This window comes from Leucoraja erinacea, chromosome 33, assembly GCF_028641065.1.
Source record: "Leucoraja erinacea ecotype New England chromosome 33, Leri_hhj_1, whole genome shotgun sequence".
Lineage (NCBI taxonomy): Eukaryota > Metazoa > Chordata > Chondrichthyes > Rajiformes > Rajidae > Leucoraja > Leucoraja erinaceus.
The window spans coordinates 22,161,724-22,177,836 of record NC_073409.1 but is presented as its reverse complement, the minus strand read 5'-3'; the positions used below and the strand labels follow the sequence as shown (position 1 = coordinate 22,177,836).

General features: G+C 45.9%; 1 protein-coding gene across 1 annotated transcript in view; it reads right to left on the bottom strand.

Annotated features, from left to right (window-relative positions):
- The window catches only part of LOC129712812 (NT-3 growth factor receptor-like), a 1,009,855-nt gene that overhangs the window by 261,936 nt on the left and 731,806 nt on the right, over positions 1-16,113 (bottom strand). The window lies entirely within an intron of this gene.

Below are 16,113 nucleotides of genomic sequence, written 5' to 3'. Positions count from 1 at the left end.
GTACATATTTTTTTACGTTGATTAAATTTTATTTTGATTAAAAAAAAACCCTTGCAATAACCACAAATTATTGCCACGTCGAGCCGTTCCGCACTGACGCAGTTTCGCCCTGATTCAGCTGGAGGTTCGATCTCTGCCACACGAGGTGGGTTGAAGCCCTTCATGAGCTGTGATACACTTCTACATCGTCACTGAAATCTATGCCACTCCTGGTGGACCGTCGCTGACAGTGGATTCAGCAAGTCCCGTCCACCACAGCATTTGGCTCCACGCAGCAGACTGCTACATCTGCTGCAAGAACATCTTTGTGGAACCAAAGTCAATTCAAACAGCCTTCCTGCAGGCCACAGAGGAGATGCTGTGACAAACTGATAGGACATCAGAGACCAGATCGGTGACACAGCTGGTAGAGCTGGCAACATATAACCATATAACATATAACAATTACAGCACGGAAACAGGCCATCTCGGCCCTACAAGTCCGTGCCGAACAACTTTTTTTCCCTTAGTCCCATCTGCCTGCACTGATACCATAACCCTCCATTCCCTTCTCATCCATATGCCTATCCAATTTATTTTTAAATGATACCAACGAACCTGCCGACACCACTTCCACTGGAAGCTCATTCCACACCGCTACCACTCTCTGAGTAAAGAAGAACATCTCTGGAGAAAAGGAGTAAATGACGTTTCTGGTCGAGACCCTTCATCAGACTGAAGAAGCCTGTCTGTCCCCAGTCTGAAGAAGGGACTCGACCAGAAACATCACCTATTCCTTTTCTCCAGAGATGCTGCCTGACCCATTGAATTACTGCAGCATTTTGTGTCTATCTTCGGGTTTGTAGGTTAAATGGCCAAGGGCCTGTTTCCATGCTGTGTCTTTCAACCGATCAATTCAATTCAATCAAAAACTGCCTGCAAGTATATTGAAAGGAAAGATGCCAGGGTGTGGATCTTTACAGACAAATGACATGATTTCCAAGCATCGATTGGTTTTACTTTGAATTATTCCCAAGACACTTCACCGATAAACAAGTCTTCGACTTGTCTTGAGGTCCCAGACTGGGCTGGAAAGATGAGCCTCAGCCTCCCAGCAGCCTCACATCATGGACAGCTATCACCACTGCCACTGCTGAGGGAGTCGATTGAAGGGCCGTTCGGATATTAAAAATTGGAAACCGCTCCCTATCGATGGTGGTGGGTTCTATGGACACTGGAGGATGCTTGTGCAGTCTTCAAGTTGCTACTCTTGGTGTCAGTGCAGTGTGCCTTTAAATCATTGAATCATAGAGTGATACAGCGTGGAAACAGGCCCTTCGGCCCAACTTGCCCACACCGGCCAACATGTCCCAGCTACATTAGTCCCACCTGCCCGCGTTTGGTCCATATCCCTCCAAACCTGTTCTACCATGTACTTGTCCAACTGTTTCTTAAATGTTGGGATAGTCACTGCCTCAACTACCTCCTCCGGCAGCTCTTTCCGTACACCCAACATCCTTTGTGTGAAAAAGTTGCCCTTCAGATTCCTATTAAATGTTTTCCCCTTCACCCAAAACTTATGCTCTCTGGTCCTCGATTCCCCTACTCTGGGCCAGAGTGTGCATCTATTCCTCTCATCCTTTTATACACATCAATAAGATCACCCCTCATCCTCCTGCGCTCCAAGGAATAGAGTCCCAGCCTACTCAACCTCTCCCTTTAGCTCAGACCCTCGAGTCCTGGCAACATCCTCCTAAATCATCTCTGTACCGTTTCCAGGTGACACCATCTTTCCTATAACATAGTGCCCAGAACTGAACACATTACCCTAAATATGGCCTCACCAACGTCTTATACAACTTCAACACGACCTCCCAGGTGGTAAAATCATGGTAATCGCGAGCATGTAACAGAATGTCTTCCTGTGTGAAGCCTTGGACCCTTATCTGTATCAGAGTATGAACATAGATGTATTAGCTTTGCACCGCATGCTGGAACATGGTCAGGTGCTGGGAACGGATCACACAATGTCCAACTTCATGAATGGCACAATTTTGTTTGCATGTTATTACTAATGCAATCTACGACAGGTAAAACTACCTTGGGGTCATATGGTCAAATTTTCTACGTTTCTATCCACTTGCAGTTTCACCGTCTTCATAGAAACATAGAAAATAGGTGCAGGAGGAGGCCATTTGGCCCTTCGAGCCAGCACCGCCATTCATTGTGATCATGGCTGATCGTCCCGTATCAATAACCCATGCCTGCCTTCTCCCCATATCCCTTGATTCCACTAGCCCCTAGAGCTCAGATAAATCTCTCTTAAATCCATCCAGTGATTTGGCCTCCACTGCCCTCTGTGACAGGGAATTCCATAAAATCACAACTCTCTGGGTGAAAAACGTTTTTTCTCACCTCAATCTTAAATGACCTCCCCTTTATTCTAAGACTGTAGCCCCCTGGTTCAATTCTGATTTCGCACCCAAGTCTGATCCCAGTTTCGATCCAATCAAACACAAAGAGTGAGCAGAACACTGATTGGAACCTATCAAGAAATGTTCCAATTTATATTAAATTAAATAGAGAGAGTACAGAGGAGATTTACTAGAATGTTGCCTGGGTTTCAACAACTAAGTTACAAAGAAAGGTTGAATAAGTTAGGTCTTTATTCTCTGGAGCACAGAATGTTAAGGGGGGACCTGATAGAGGTCTTTAAAATGATGAGAGGGATAGACAGAGTTGATGTGGACAAGCTTTTCCCTTTGAGAATAGGGAAGATTGAATCAAGAGGCCATGACTTCAGAATTAAGGGACAAAAGTTTAGGGGTAACATGAGGGGGAACTTCTTTACTCAGAGAGTGGTAGCGGTGTGGATTGAGCTTCCAGTGGAAGTGGTGGAGGCAGGTTCGTCGGTATCATTTAAAAATAAATTGGATAGGCATATGGATGAGAAGGGAATGGAGGGTTATGGTATGAGTGCAGGCAGGTGGGACTAAGGGAAAAAAGTTGTTCGGCACGGACATGTAGGGCCGAGATGGCCTGTTTCCGTGCTGTAATTGTTATATGTTATATGTTATATGTTATATATCACACACAGCCAGTCAGCAAATCAGTTCAAACTAATTACTGCCGTGGTTGGAATATTCACAATGTCACGTCCCCTATCTACAGAACAGAATCTACAAAGTTGGGAAAGTCCACATGTGGTCGCCTTTTTGGCGTAGATTTCATATCTGACCCATATCTTTGTTAATTTTGTTTAGAGATACTGCGTGGAAACAGGCACTTTGGCTCACCGTGTCCGCATCGACCAACGATCTCCGCACATTAAAACTACCTTACACACATGGGCAGAAATCCCAGGGGGGACAGGGGGACACATCCCCCCCCCCCCCCATGTTTTGAGAGGTGGGGGACAATCCCCCCCATGTTTTGTAATCCAGATTTTAAAACTCGGTGAACCAAAAGCTTTCCGTGAAACAGTGGGGGTGGGACTGATGATCGAGGGCGTCGATTGGACAAGAGAGACGTCAGTCAGCAGGCAGTGGGGGGGGTGAGGGGACCATGATGATTCAGCAAGATGATTGGAGGAGGGAGGTGTCGGTCAGAGGCGGAAGTAGGGGGGTGGGTCTGAGGATAGAGCGCGGTGATTGGAGGAGGGAGACGTTCTGGTGGAGCAAAGATCATAGAGCGGAGCTTAAATCGGCCCGTTCACAGGGCTTTTCATCGCCTGGCCCGGCGCAGCGCGGCTTAAAATCGGCCGCGGGATCATCCACCGCCCCGTGGTCAAATTGCTACGTCGAGGCGATCGAGGCTCCCGATGTTGGCCCCGCGAACGGGCCGATTCAAGCCCCATGATTCGGGGCGGACGTAGCTGCTGTTGCTGGAGTTCGGAGTTGGTCACCAACCAGGTCAGCTTCCGATGTTACCGTCCACAGGGCCCAGGGCTGAAGCCTCGTGTGTGTGCGCATCCGCGCGTGCGGCCACCAAGAAATTGTGTCGCCCCCCATGTTTTGATCGCGATTTCCGTGCCTGCCACACACTATGTGACAATTTAACATTGATACCAAACCAATGAATCTACAAACCTGTACAACTTTGCACTGTGGGAGGAAACCAAAGTTCTCGGGGCAGGTCACGGGGAGAACGTACAAACTCCGTACAGACAGCTCCCGTAGTCAGGATCAAACCCGGATCTGGCGCTGTGAGGCAGCAACTCTACCACTGCGCCACTGTGCTGGGAAATGATGTGTTGGGGTTGGAGAGGGTCCAGAGGAGGTTTACGAGAATGATCCCAAGAATGAGTGTGTTACACAGGATGATTGTTTGTCGGCACTGGGCCTCTACTCACTGGAGTTTAGAACGATGAGTGGGAACATCATTGAAACTTAACAAATAGTGAAAGGCCTGAATAGAATGGATGCGGAGAGGATGTTTCCACTAGTGGGAGAGACTAGGACATAGCCTAGGAATAAAAGGATGCACCTTTAGGAAGGAGATGAGGAGGAATGTCTTTAGTCAGAAGGTGGTGAATTTGTGGAATTCATTGCCACATAAGGCTGTGGAGTCCAAATCAGTGGATATTTTTGGCAGATAGATTCTTGATTAGTACAGGTGTCAGGGCTTATGAGGACAAGGCAGGAAGATGGGATTGTGAGGAAAAAATAGATCAGCTATGATTGAATGGCAGAGTAGATGATGGGCCAAATGGCCTAATTCTGCATCTATAACCTTTGAACATGAACTTACATCAATTCGTGCAGACAGTGGGCTTGGATTGAGGATGTAGACACAAGGAATTGCAGATACGGGTTTATAAAACAGACACAAAGTGCTGGAGTAACTCAGCGAGTCAGGCAGTATTTCTGGAAGACCTGGATAGGCAACATTTCAGGCCCTCTGCAGAATGGTCCCGACCTGAAACTTTGCCGATCCATGTTCTCCAGAGATGCTTCCTGACCGCTGAGATCCTCCAGCTCAACCTTGGATTGAGTGTGATGGGATGGGGAATATCCAAACTCCGATCTTCTGCCTTTTCAAAGAGGGTGTTCACGGTGGCGCAGCGGTAGAGTTGTTACCTTACAGCGCCGGACACACGGTTCAATCCCGACTACGGGTTCTGTCTGTACGGAGTTTCTACGTTCTCCCTGGGACCTGCGTGGGTTTTCGGTTTCAGGAGGATCTTCGGTTTCCTCCCACACTCCAAAGATGTACAGGTTTAAAAGTTAATTGACTTGGTGTAAATATTAAAAGAGTCCCTAGTGGGTGTAGGATAGTGTTAATGTGTGGGGATCGCTGGTCGGCACGGACCCGGTGTTTCCGCGCTGTATCTAAACTAAACTAAACTGTGGATTATTCTACCAGTCAGACATTTCAGGAGAAAAAAATAGATTGATTAAAATCCTCAGGCACATTCCATGGAGTGGGCTTGGGTTGAAACCTCATTCAAATCTGAATAAAGTAGTAATTATTAAAGTTAATGAGGCTGATTAACAGGAGAGGTGAAAATGTCGCTGCTTTGAACTGGGGATGAAGAGCCAGGCTGGCACACTTGGCTCTGTATATTTCCCATGTTGTCACCAGCCTGTGGTGATACAGTACTGTACACCCATCATCTCCCAGCCTGACATCTTCACCTCACCAAAATAGTTCTCCTTCACCACCTTGCATCTTCAGCTAAAATTAGACATCCATCAGAAGGTTACACCTTATTAAATTAAATCCACTGCAAAGGTCATTAATTATCTGTAACAGCAAACCAGATTAATTGCCGAGTAGCTGTGTAGCACCAGTCAAGTACTGGAGGTGCTGTTCCTTCTTCTATTCTGGGAGGGCTTTGTTGACTCGATATTTAATTATATTGCTCTGGTGAACTGTAATCTTGAAATTATCTTCCCCAGCAACAAGGAGAAGTGTCTTTTTGAGTAGAGAGACAAAAGGATTCTCAAGAACGGGGAATGTGAAAACCCTTCAGTGAATTACCACACAATAAACATCAGTTGATTCATACTGTGTAGCCCTTTTACACTAAATTACCTAGTTCTTGACTATATTAGGAAAACATTTTGTTTAAGTCTGACCCGCTGAGTTACTTTGTGTCTATCTTCACATTACGCTTTCACGGCTAATTAATTTATTACTGCACTCATTATTCGTTCAGGCATATCCCCGATTCATTAAGAAGTTTCTGATCTAAAAAATCAAACCATTTAATCAAAAGAGAGACACACAAAAAGCTGTAGTAACTCAGCGGCTCAGACAACATCTCTGGAGAAAAGGAACAGGTGACATTTCGGGTCGAGACCCTTCTTCAGACTGATAGTCGGGGGAGAGGGAAATGAGAGATATAGAACAAATGAATGGAAAATATGCAAAAAAGTAACAATGATGAAGGAAATATACCTTTGTTAACTGTTTGCTAGGTCTGAACGAGTAGCTGGTGCAACTTGGCGGGGGGGGGGAAGGATGGAGAGTGAAAAAATGTCACGGTTACTTGAAGTTAGATAAATCTTTTAATAATATATTTTATCGCGATGATCAGATCTTAACCCTGGATAGCATCACACTAAGTCATATTTATATGGACACTAAAGAAATTATTTCAGTAAAGAAATTCCTGTTTGTGACTCCCATTATATCTTTATTTCAATATACTCATTGGTCTAGTTCTGTTACAGTTTAGTTTAGTTTAGTTTTTAATATACGGCACGGAAACAGGCCCTTCGGCCCACTGAGTCCATGCTGTCCAGCGACCCCCGCACACTAGGGACAATCTACATTTATACCAAGACAAGCAGCCTACAAACCTGTACGTCTTTGGAGTGTGGGAGGAAACCGGAGCACCCGTATAAACCCACTCAGGTCACGGGGAGAACGTACAAACTCCGTGCAGACAGTCCCCGTGGTCACGATCGAATCCATATCTCTGGCCTTTGAGCGCGAAAACAAGATCTTCAGCCCTCCGAGTCCACGCCGACCTGCGGTCCCCGCGCACTAACACTATCTACACACATTAAGGACAATTTACATTTATACCCGTACCAAGCTAATTAACCTACAAACCTGCACGTCTTTGGTGTGCGGGAGGAAACCAATGTAGGTCATGGGAAGAACGTACAAACTCCGTACAGACAAGCACCTGCAGTCAAGATCGAACCTGTGTCTCTGGCGTTGCAAGCGCTGTAAGGCAGCAACTTTACCACTGTGCCTCCGTGCCACGGTTATTTGAAAAAGTTCTCTGCCTCCCTCTCTCAATGCTCACACTCTATGATTCCTCCTGCGCACCTGCTCCTCGTCCATGTTCTGACCCAGCCTCACCACAGTCACACTGAAGAAGGGTCACGACTCGAAACACTGCCTATCCATTGCCTCCAAAGTTGCTGCCTGAGTTCCTGGAGTGTGGGAGGAACCCGGAGCACCCGCTTTGCATTTTGCTCAATTGTAAACATTTGCTGCACACCGTCTTAAGTTGGGGAAGCTTCTTTATCCAGAGCACTTCATCACATTAACTGCGGCTGGCTTTCTTCACTCGGAGGAAGGGCGAGGCCCATTGAACCTTACCTCTAAGAGAAAAACAGGTTCATTGGGCAGTCCTTCCTCTGGATTTCTCACCAAAACCTTTACTCTGCGTTCAGTATTATAAACATTCATATTTTAGGAGAACATTGAATTCTCTAATTTTCACGTACCCCATCTACTAAATTTCGCCCCCAAGCCCCCCCTTCATTTTCCCACACACCCTCCTATTTTCTGGAGAACATGAACATCACTTTTCCATGTTCTCCAGAGATGTTGCCTGACCCGCTGAGTTACTCCAGCACTCTGTGAAACGTCACCTATCCTTGTTCTCCAGAGATGCTGCCTGACCCGCTGAGTTACTCCAGCACTCTGTGAAACGTCACCTATCCATGTTCTCCAGCGATGCTGCCTGACCCGCTGAGTTACTCCAGCACTCTGTGCTTTTTCTGTATTAACCAGCGTCTGCAGTCACTTGGTAGACAAAAAATGTTGGAGAAACTCAGTGGCTGAGGCACCATCTATGGGGAGAAGGAATAGGCGATGTTTCGGGTCGAGACCCTTGCTGCCTCACCCACTGAGTTTCTCCAGCTTGTTATGTCTACCTTCGATTGTTCCAGCATCTGCAGTTCTTTCTTAAACATCTGCACAAATTCAATTCACTGAGATTCATCTCAAGCACGTCTTTATCATCAGGTGCAGAATATTGTTGCCAATCAGAGTAGTGATGTTTGCTGAGCACAATGTCATCTTCAGCCATCCCTCTCTCTCAGGTCAGGCACAATCAGACACCAACACTCTGGCCATTACAGTCACAGTGAATCATTACTGGGTATGAATTATTCTCACTCTTGGCTCCACTCATTACCTGATCCCCATTGACCACCAATCATAGACTTTACATCCATCACTCCTACTCATTTACTCACAGCAATCTCTGCATTGTCTGCACCTATCATTCACGCCCGGCCTGCTCATACACCCTTCCACATCACTCACGACTCTCACAAAAGCTCTTTAACTAGGTAAGTGTGCTTGGCACCTCTCCAAATCCCATCACCATGGAAGCTGTTACTGAAGACTACGTTGAAGGGCCATTGTGATTAACAGCAAGGACAGCAGCTGGCTGCAACTAGCATGGGGGCAGCAGCACAGCACAGAGGACCTGCTGATAGGAAGCCATCCCCTCCCCACGAGTTGCCAGGCTGAGGCCACGCTTCACTGATTAATCTGCCTGATCATAGGTCGATGCAATCTGCAGCATCATCTCATGGAGTGACAGGTAGCTGCAACCGACTAGAACAAGACTTGCTGGCTCTCACTCTGCCTCGGTATGGCCACCAGCACAATCCAGGAGTAGTCACTATCCCGGCACTCTCTCTTTGCCCCTCTCCCATCTGGTAAAATGTATACAGTAGGTGTGAAAATGTACACCTCCAGATTCAGGGACAGTTTCTTCCCAGCTGTTATGAGACAACTGAACCATCCTAACACCAACTCGAGAGCACTCCTGACCTCCCATCTCCCCTGTGCAGCTGCTGGTTTATGCTTCAGACTGAAGAAGGGTCACAATCGAAATGTCACCTATTCCTTTTTCTCCAGAGATGCTGCCTGACCCGTTGAGTTACACCTGCACTGTGTGTCTACCTACATCCTACCTTATTGGAGATCATTGGACTATCTTTAATCAGACTTTACTGGACTTTATCTTGCACTAAACTTTATTCCCTTTATCCTGTATCAGTACACTGTGGACAGCTCAATTGTAAGCATGTACAGTCTCTCCGCCGACTGGAACTGCAGATGCTGGATGACACCAAAGATAGACACAAATTGTTGGAGTAACTCAGCAGACAGGCAGCATCTCTGGAGAGAAGAAACCGATGATACTTTCAGTCAAGATCCTTATTCAGACTGAATGCTGAGATGCTGCCTGTTTCGCTGAGTTACTCCAGCATTTTGTGTCTATCACAACAAAACATATTTTTACTGCACCTTGGTCCACATGACGACAGACTAAACTAATCTAAACAAAAAAATAAATAAAATCAAGCCTTCAATTTTTCAGACCTGGGAATCTTCAAGCCAGTCTGAAGAAGGGCTCGACCCGAAACGTCACCCATTCCTTCTCTCCAGAGATGCTGCCTGTCCGGTTGAATCATTCCATCTTTTTGAGTCTATCTCCAGTTGAAACTAGCCTCTGCAGTTCCTTCCTGAAACCTTCAAGCCATTCAGGGGATAAACGTTCTTGGCACGCTAATTACGCAACCTCATGTTTGCGTTGAGGCACTACGGTCCCGCGAAGGTTGTGCGTGACTTCATGCGTTCCCACAGCCGTCTGGAGCACATGACGTCATTTGAAGATGGACACAAAATGCAGGAGTAACTCAGCGGGACCGGCAGCATCTCTGGAGAGAAACAATGGCTGATGTTTCAGGTTCTTTCAGATTCTTCTTCAGTCTGAAAGAAAGGTCTTGAACCGAAGCGTCACCCATTGCTTCTCTCCAGAGATGCTGCCTGTCCCGCTGAGTTACTCCAGCATTTTGTGTCTATCTTCAATTTTCTTGGCCCCGCTCTGGGAGTAGAAGTGGGGGCGGATCCGGACCGCAACGGCCGTCAGCTCCAGGCTGAGTTCAGCGATCGTTTGCCTGCTTCTGCTGCTGTTGGAGGTGAGAAGTTGTGTCATGCCAGGGTCTTGGGCCTGTCCCACTTTGGCCGTTGGCGTGCAAAGATTTTGTCGCTACAAAATTTCGGAGCCTCGCGCCATGTCGCGCACAACTACATACCCCTCCGCGCTTCTCAGTGGGACCAGCCCCACGCGGCTACACGATGCCCATGCGCCTCAACGAGGTCACGTAATTTGCATGCTAAGGACACAAAAGTGGGACAGGGCCTTTAGGCTGAAAAAGGGACCTGACCTAAAACACCATCTACAGATGTTTTCCACAGATGCTGCCTGACTCGTTGAGTGACTATAGCGCATTGTGTTTTCTTTTGCATACAGCAAACATCCACAAAGAGAAACATGATGAAGACCAGAATGTCAGCTAGAAAGCTGTGAGATACACTGTCCCCGGCCAACAAGTGGCCAATGGTATCATGATGCTGACACCCTGGGTCACCATTCAGCAAGTGTGAACATCCCTGCAATCTCTGACATCTCCCTTAGTGACTTGCCTGATTGAAATGCTGGTGGTAATGGCTTCTTCCATTTCCATGGTGATTACTGAGCAGCATTTTGCTTGCTCATATTAATTCTGCAGCAGTTTGCAATATTTGCAACACCTCTCCATTTAATTAAATTTGGAATTGCACCAAGTTAGCTTTGCTGAAATTGTCAATTGGACTGGTGGACTTTGTCAATCCTTATGATTGTTATTGTGGATTTAAATTTGCCCTTATGATGCTTAAATTTGCACAATTATAACTCTGTTGTATTTTGCAGAGTAAGCTGCTTGCTACGTCTCTCAGTGGAAAGAAAAGGCGCAATGCGCCTTAGTGCTGCCCTACTGCGCCGGTAATGATCCTGACTACGGATGCTGTGTATACGGAGTTTGTACGTTCTCCCCGTGACCTGCGTGGGTTTTCTCCGAGATCTTCAGTTTCCTCCCACACTCCAAAGACATACTGGAGAGAGAGGTGACCTTTCACCCTCTATCTCTCAGACCATCTCCCACCTTAGTCGTCATACTAGTTTCACTGTCGTCCTGTACAACTCAATCTCACCTAGCCCACAGTGAACCATTATGTGATCACCATCACTTTTTGCATATCTTACATTCATTTGTTCTATATCTGTCCATATCACAGTCTATATCTCTCTTTTCCATTTCCCCTGAGTCTCAATCTGAAGAAGGGTTGCGACCCGAAACGTCACCTATTCCTTTTCTCCAGAGATGCTGCCTGACCTGCTGAGTTACTCCAGCTTTTTGTGTTTATCTCCGGTGTAAACCAGCATCTGCAGTTCAATGCTTTTCGATTTTGGCCTCATTCCAATAGAGGACACAGGCCTCTCTCAATGTTAAACCAGACTCAGCTATTCAGCAGGATTGAGAGGAACGGTGGCGCAGCTGTAGAGTTGCTGCCTTACAATGCCGGTGACCTGGGTTAGACAATAGACATTAGATGCAGGAGTAGGCCAGGTTCAATCCTGACTACAGGTGCTTGTCTGTACATAGTTTTTAAGTTCTCCCCGTGACCTGCGTGGGTTTTCTCAGAGATCTCCGGTTTCCCCCCACACTCTAAAGACGTACAGGTTTGTAGGTTAAATGCCTTTGTGTAAGTGTATGACTGTAAATGTCCTTAGTGACTGTAGGGTAGTGTTAATGTGTGGGGATCGCTGGACGGTTTGGACTCGCTGGGCCGAAGGGCCTGCTGCTGTGCTGTATCTCTAAAACTAAAAATACATTTTAAAAGAAAGTTGATGAATCCTCCATTACAATGCAAAAAGGCTAACCACTGTTCCACCGTCGCTATCTCTGTGCCAAAAGTCGTAGGCTGTGGCCTGGGAACTGCTCCCCCAGGAATGAGTGAGTTAACATGTGATGAGTGTTTGACGGCCTGTACTCGCTGCAGTTTAGAAGGATGAGTGGGCACCTCATTGAAACTCACCGAATAGTGAAAGGCTTGGATAGAGTGGATGTGGAGAGGATGTTTCCACTAGTGGGAGAGTCTAGGACCAGAGGTCATGGGCACAAAACTAAAGGATGTTCCTTTAGGAAGGAGATCAGGAGGAATTTATTTAGTCAGAGGGGCAACTTTCCTTCTCGATGTCTTTTGAAAAAATACTGTTTGATCCACCTTACTGTATTCCATTCTCATGAATAAAGTTCAGAGCCTTCACATGGGCAAATAAGATAAGTGGGAGAAACATCACAGAAGCATTTTGATACCACATAGCAGCGAGTATCACAATGGAAAATAGAATTGATTCGAAGATTTCTTTTTTCATTTGTAGGAAGGAACTGCAGATGCTGGTTTAAACCGAAGATAAACAGAAAAAGCTGGAGTAACTCAGCGGGACAGGTAGCATCTCTGGAGAGAAGTAATGGGTGATGTTTCAGTTCGAGACCCTTCTTCAGGACAAAGATCTTTGCTTCCGACTGGTTAGGGATAAGTGAAACGAGAGATACAGCTGATGATGTGGAGAGGTAAAGAACAAGGTAAGGATGATAATGGAAACAGGCCGTTGTTAGCTGTTTGTTGGGTGAAAACAAGAAGCTGGTGCGACTTGGGTGGGCGAGGGATAGGGAGAGAGGGAATGGCGGGGCTACCTGAAGTGAGCTAAATCACTATTCATGCCACGGGGCTGTAAGTTGCCCAAGCGAAATATGAGGTGCTGTTCCTCCAATTTGTGTTTAGCCTCAATCTGACAATGGAGGAGACAGAGGACAGAAAGATCTGTGTAGGAACGGGAAGGGGAATTAAAGTGTTGATTTGTTTCATTTGATTGAGTTTAGTTTAGAAATACACTAAATGACCTTCCCATCCATGCTGACTTGACCAACCTGCCCAGCATGTGCCTGAAGTCCCGCAAACCCTTCTGGTCTTCCATTAAATCCCTGGAAGACTTTCACTCCAAGACTGAGTGGTGCAGAACCTGGAAAGATGCCAACACCAGCAACAGAGAGGGCATCACAGACCTCACACAGTGAAACCACCGGGTTTTGACCTCCATCGTAAGCAATGGCTAACCCTGTACCGAGTATATGCACCCTCCATGCATGAACAGCCCATCACCTGCATCAGTGGGGGATAGCAGAGCCCTGCTTGCGACTGCGGACATCCAGACCAGACCATCCCACACATCATGAATGACTGCCCACTGAGGCTTTTCCCTGGGGCATCAAAGCCTATCCACCCAGTAACTGATGCTGTCCTGGCCTGGATATCTCCCCTTGATCTACAACTTTAGGCTGTGCTCGCTATACGCAAGAATAAAAGAAAAATAGACTATTCAGTTATTTTCACGCTCCCACCTCTTTGCTCAGCTCCCCCCCCCCCCCCACAACTACAATGTCTGAGTAAGGTTCCGGACACAAAACATTGCCTATCCATGTCTTCCAGAGATGCTGCCTGACCCACTGATTTACTGCAGAACTCTGTGTTTGTATTCTTCCATAAAGCAGCATCTGCAGTTCCTTGTGTCTAAGTAAAGTAAGTTGGTGGGTGGGGGGTGAGGGGAGAGAGGGTGGGATTGTTGTATTGTTTATTGTAGATCTGTTAGACATCCTATACAAATGCTGTGTGATTGCCAGATTTTGTTGCTGTATTGTTCTTTTGGATTAACAGATTACAACAAAATGCCACGGTTGCCTTAGTCAAATTAGAACAGACAGGAATGAATCCACAGACCTTGCCTTGCATTGTTGCATTGATCTGCATGGCTTAGTATTTCAGTGAGTGCAGCAATTAATAGTTTGAGGAATTACAGATTGAGACATGCGATGGCTGACTGACATTCTGTTGTTTTGTAGGGAATGTTTTGCTTCAGAATTTGGTCTATTGATCTGTTGTGGCTGCACGTGATTCTCTGCTCTTTGCAACATAAACCATCAGCAGAGCAAAGGTAAAATCATTATGGCTTTCTATTCGACAGTTAAAGGTCTTTGTTTTTCAAAAATAAATCCAGTGAACAAAACACAGGTAAAATTGAGGAAGAAGGGGCTGAGGATTTTCACTTTGGCAATCAGCGCAGCAGACCATGCAGGGCAGCCTGCTGAGGTATTGATCATTGATGATTCAGTTGCTTGTTTGTCAATAAGTGACACAATCAATAACCAACAGGGTGCAACACTTAGATAGACACAAAATGCTGGAGTAACTCAGTGGGACAGGCAGCATCTCTGGAGAGAAGGAATGGGTGACGTTTCGGGTCGAGACCCTTCTTCAGACAACTTCCACAAGGGATGAGTGATCAGCATTTGTTACAGATTTCGATTGAGCTTAAAGTTTTGGAGGATGGAATGTCAGAGCCTAATGCAGAGTCCGTTGGAACAGTCAAGTCTAGAGTGACAAAGGTGTACGTGAGGGTTTCAGCAGCAGACAAGCAGCAACTGGGCTGCAGGCTGCCAGCTTCACCAGATTCTAATATGGGAACTCTTTGAGTTTAGTTAAAGCTATGCCTTAGTTGATAAGGTCAGCCATGGTTTCCCACATCAGGAAGACGTGACTGATCTGAGGGGAAGTTCTGACCTGACATGACATGAGCATTTAATCCTGATCCATTGAAGGGGCATGATTATTGGATTACAAGTCAAAATCAATTGCTCATTGTTGCAGCACCAGGTTGTAACTCCAGCCTCTTGAGCAGCATTTGATCAACAAAGCCGTAATCACTGAAGACTGATGACACTTGCAACATCAAGGACGTTTTGAGTGTGTTACTAAACGGCATGTGCTCAGCGGTGTCAATACTCAGCAGCCACAAGTACAGAATTATTTAACCCTGTGAGGCAGTGGTCAGTTATATGGATAGATAGATAGCCTTTTATAAAGGATGGGGAAGGTTTCGAGGGATGTGGGCTAAATGGGACTAGTTTAGATGGGGAATCTTGCTCGGTATGGACACGTTGATCTGAAGACCCTGTTTCCATGCCACATGACCCTACAATAAACCTTATAGTGGGGCTGCACAATGGTACAGTTGCTGCCTCACAGCGCTAGAGACTCGTGTTAGATCCTGACTACGGGTGCTTGTCTGTACGGAGTTTGTACGTTCTCCCCGTGACCTGCGTGGATTTTCTCCTGGTGCTCTGGTTTCCTCTCACAGTCCAAAGACGTACAGGTGTATTGGTTAATTGGTTTTGGTAAATTAGTAAATTGTCCCTCGTGTGTGAGGGATAGTGTTAGTGTGCGGCGATCGCTAGTCGGCGCGGACTCGGTGGGCCGAAGGCCGTGTTTCTGCACTGTATCTCTAAACTAATCTAATCTGGGAGAAATGAAGATCTCAGAGTCCAACTTTAACTTTATATTGTAGGAAGGAACTGCAGATGTTGGTTTTAAATGAAGATAGAAACAAAATGCTGGAGTAACTCAGCGGGACGGGCAGCAACTCTGGAGCGAAGGAATGGGCGACGTTTTGGATCGAGACTCTTCTTCAGACTCAATATTTATATTGAACTTTATATTTATGGAGAGTTCATTTATTTATGCACTTTAAAGCTGAGCATTGTGATTCGAATATCACAATATAGGAATCATGGGGAGAAAGCAGGAACGGAATACTGATTTTGGATGATCATATTGAATGGCTGTACTGGTCCGAAGGGCCAAATGGCCTACTCCTGCAGCTATTTTCTATGTTTAAATGCTCATTCAGGACCTACGGCTTTGCAAACCTTTTGCCCACAGATACCAATAGCAGACTCCAGTGAAACTTTTATCATCTTCAAGTAACATTCAAGAAATATTTTTAATTTTTTATCCAGTAATCATTTTCCTTTGTTGTTCCAGATTGCAACTTGAATTACTAATCAGGTCAACACTGTTCATTAAACACCTCCTCTTCTTGAAAGCATTGTCACACATTATTAAACGTATGAAACAAAACAAAAAGTATTTATTTCTCCGTTCAAAAATGCCACAAATTGGCTGGAACATAATTTGGTATGGAACTCA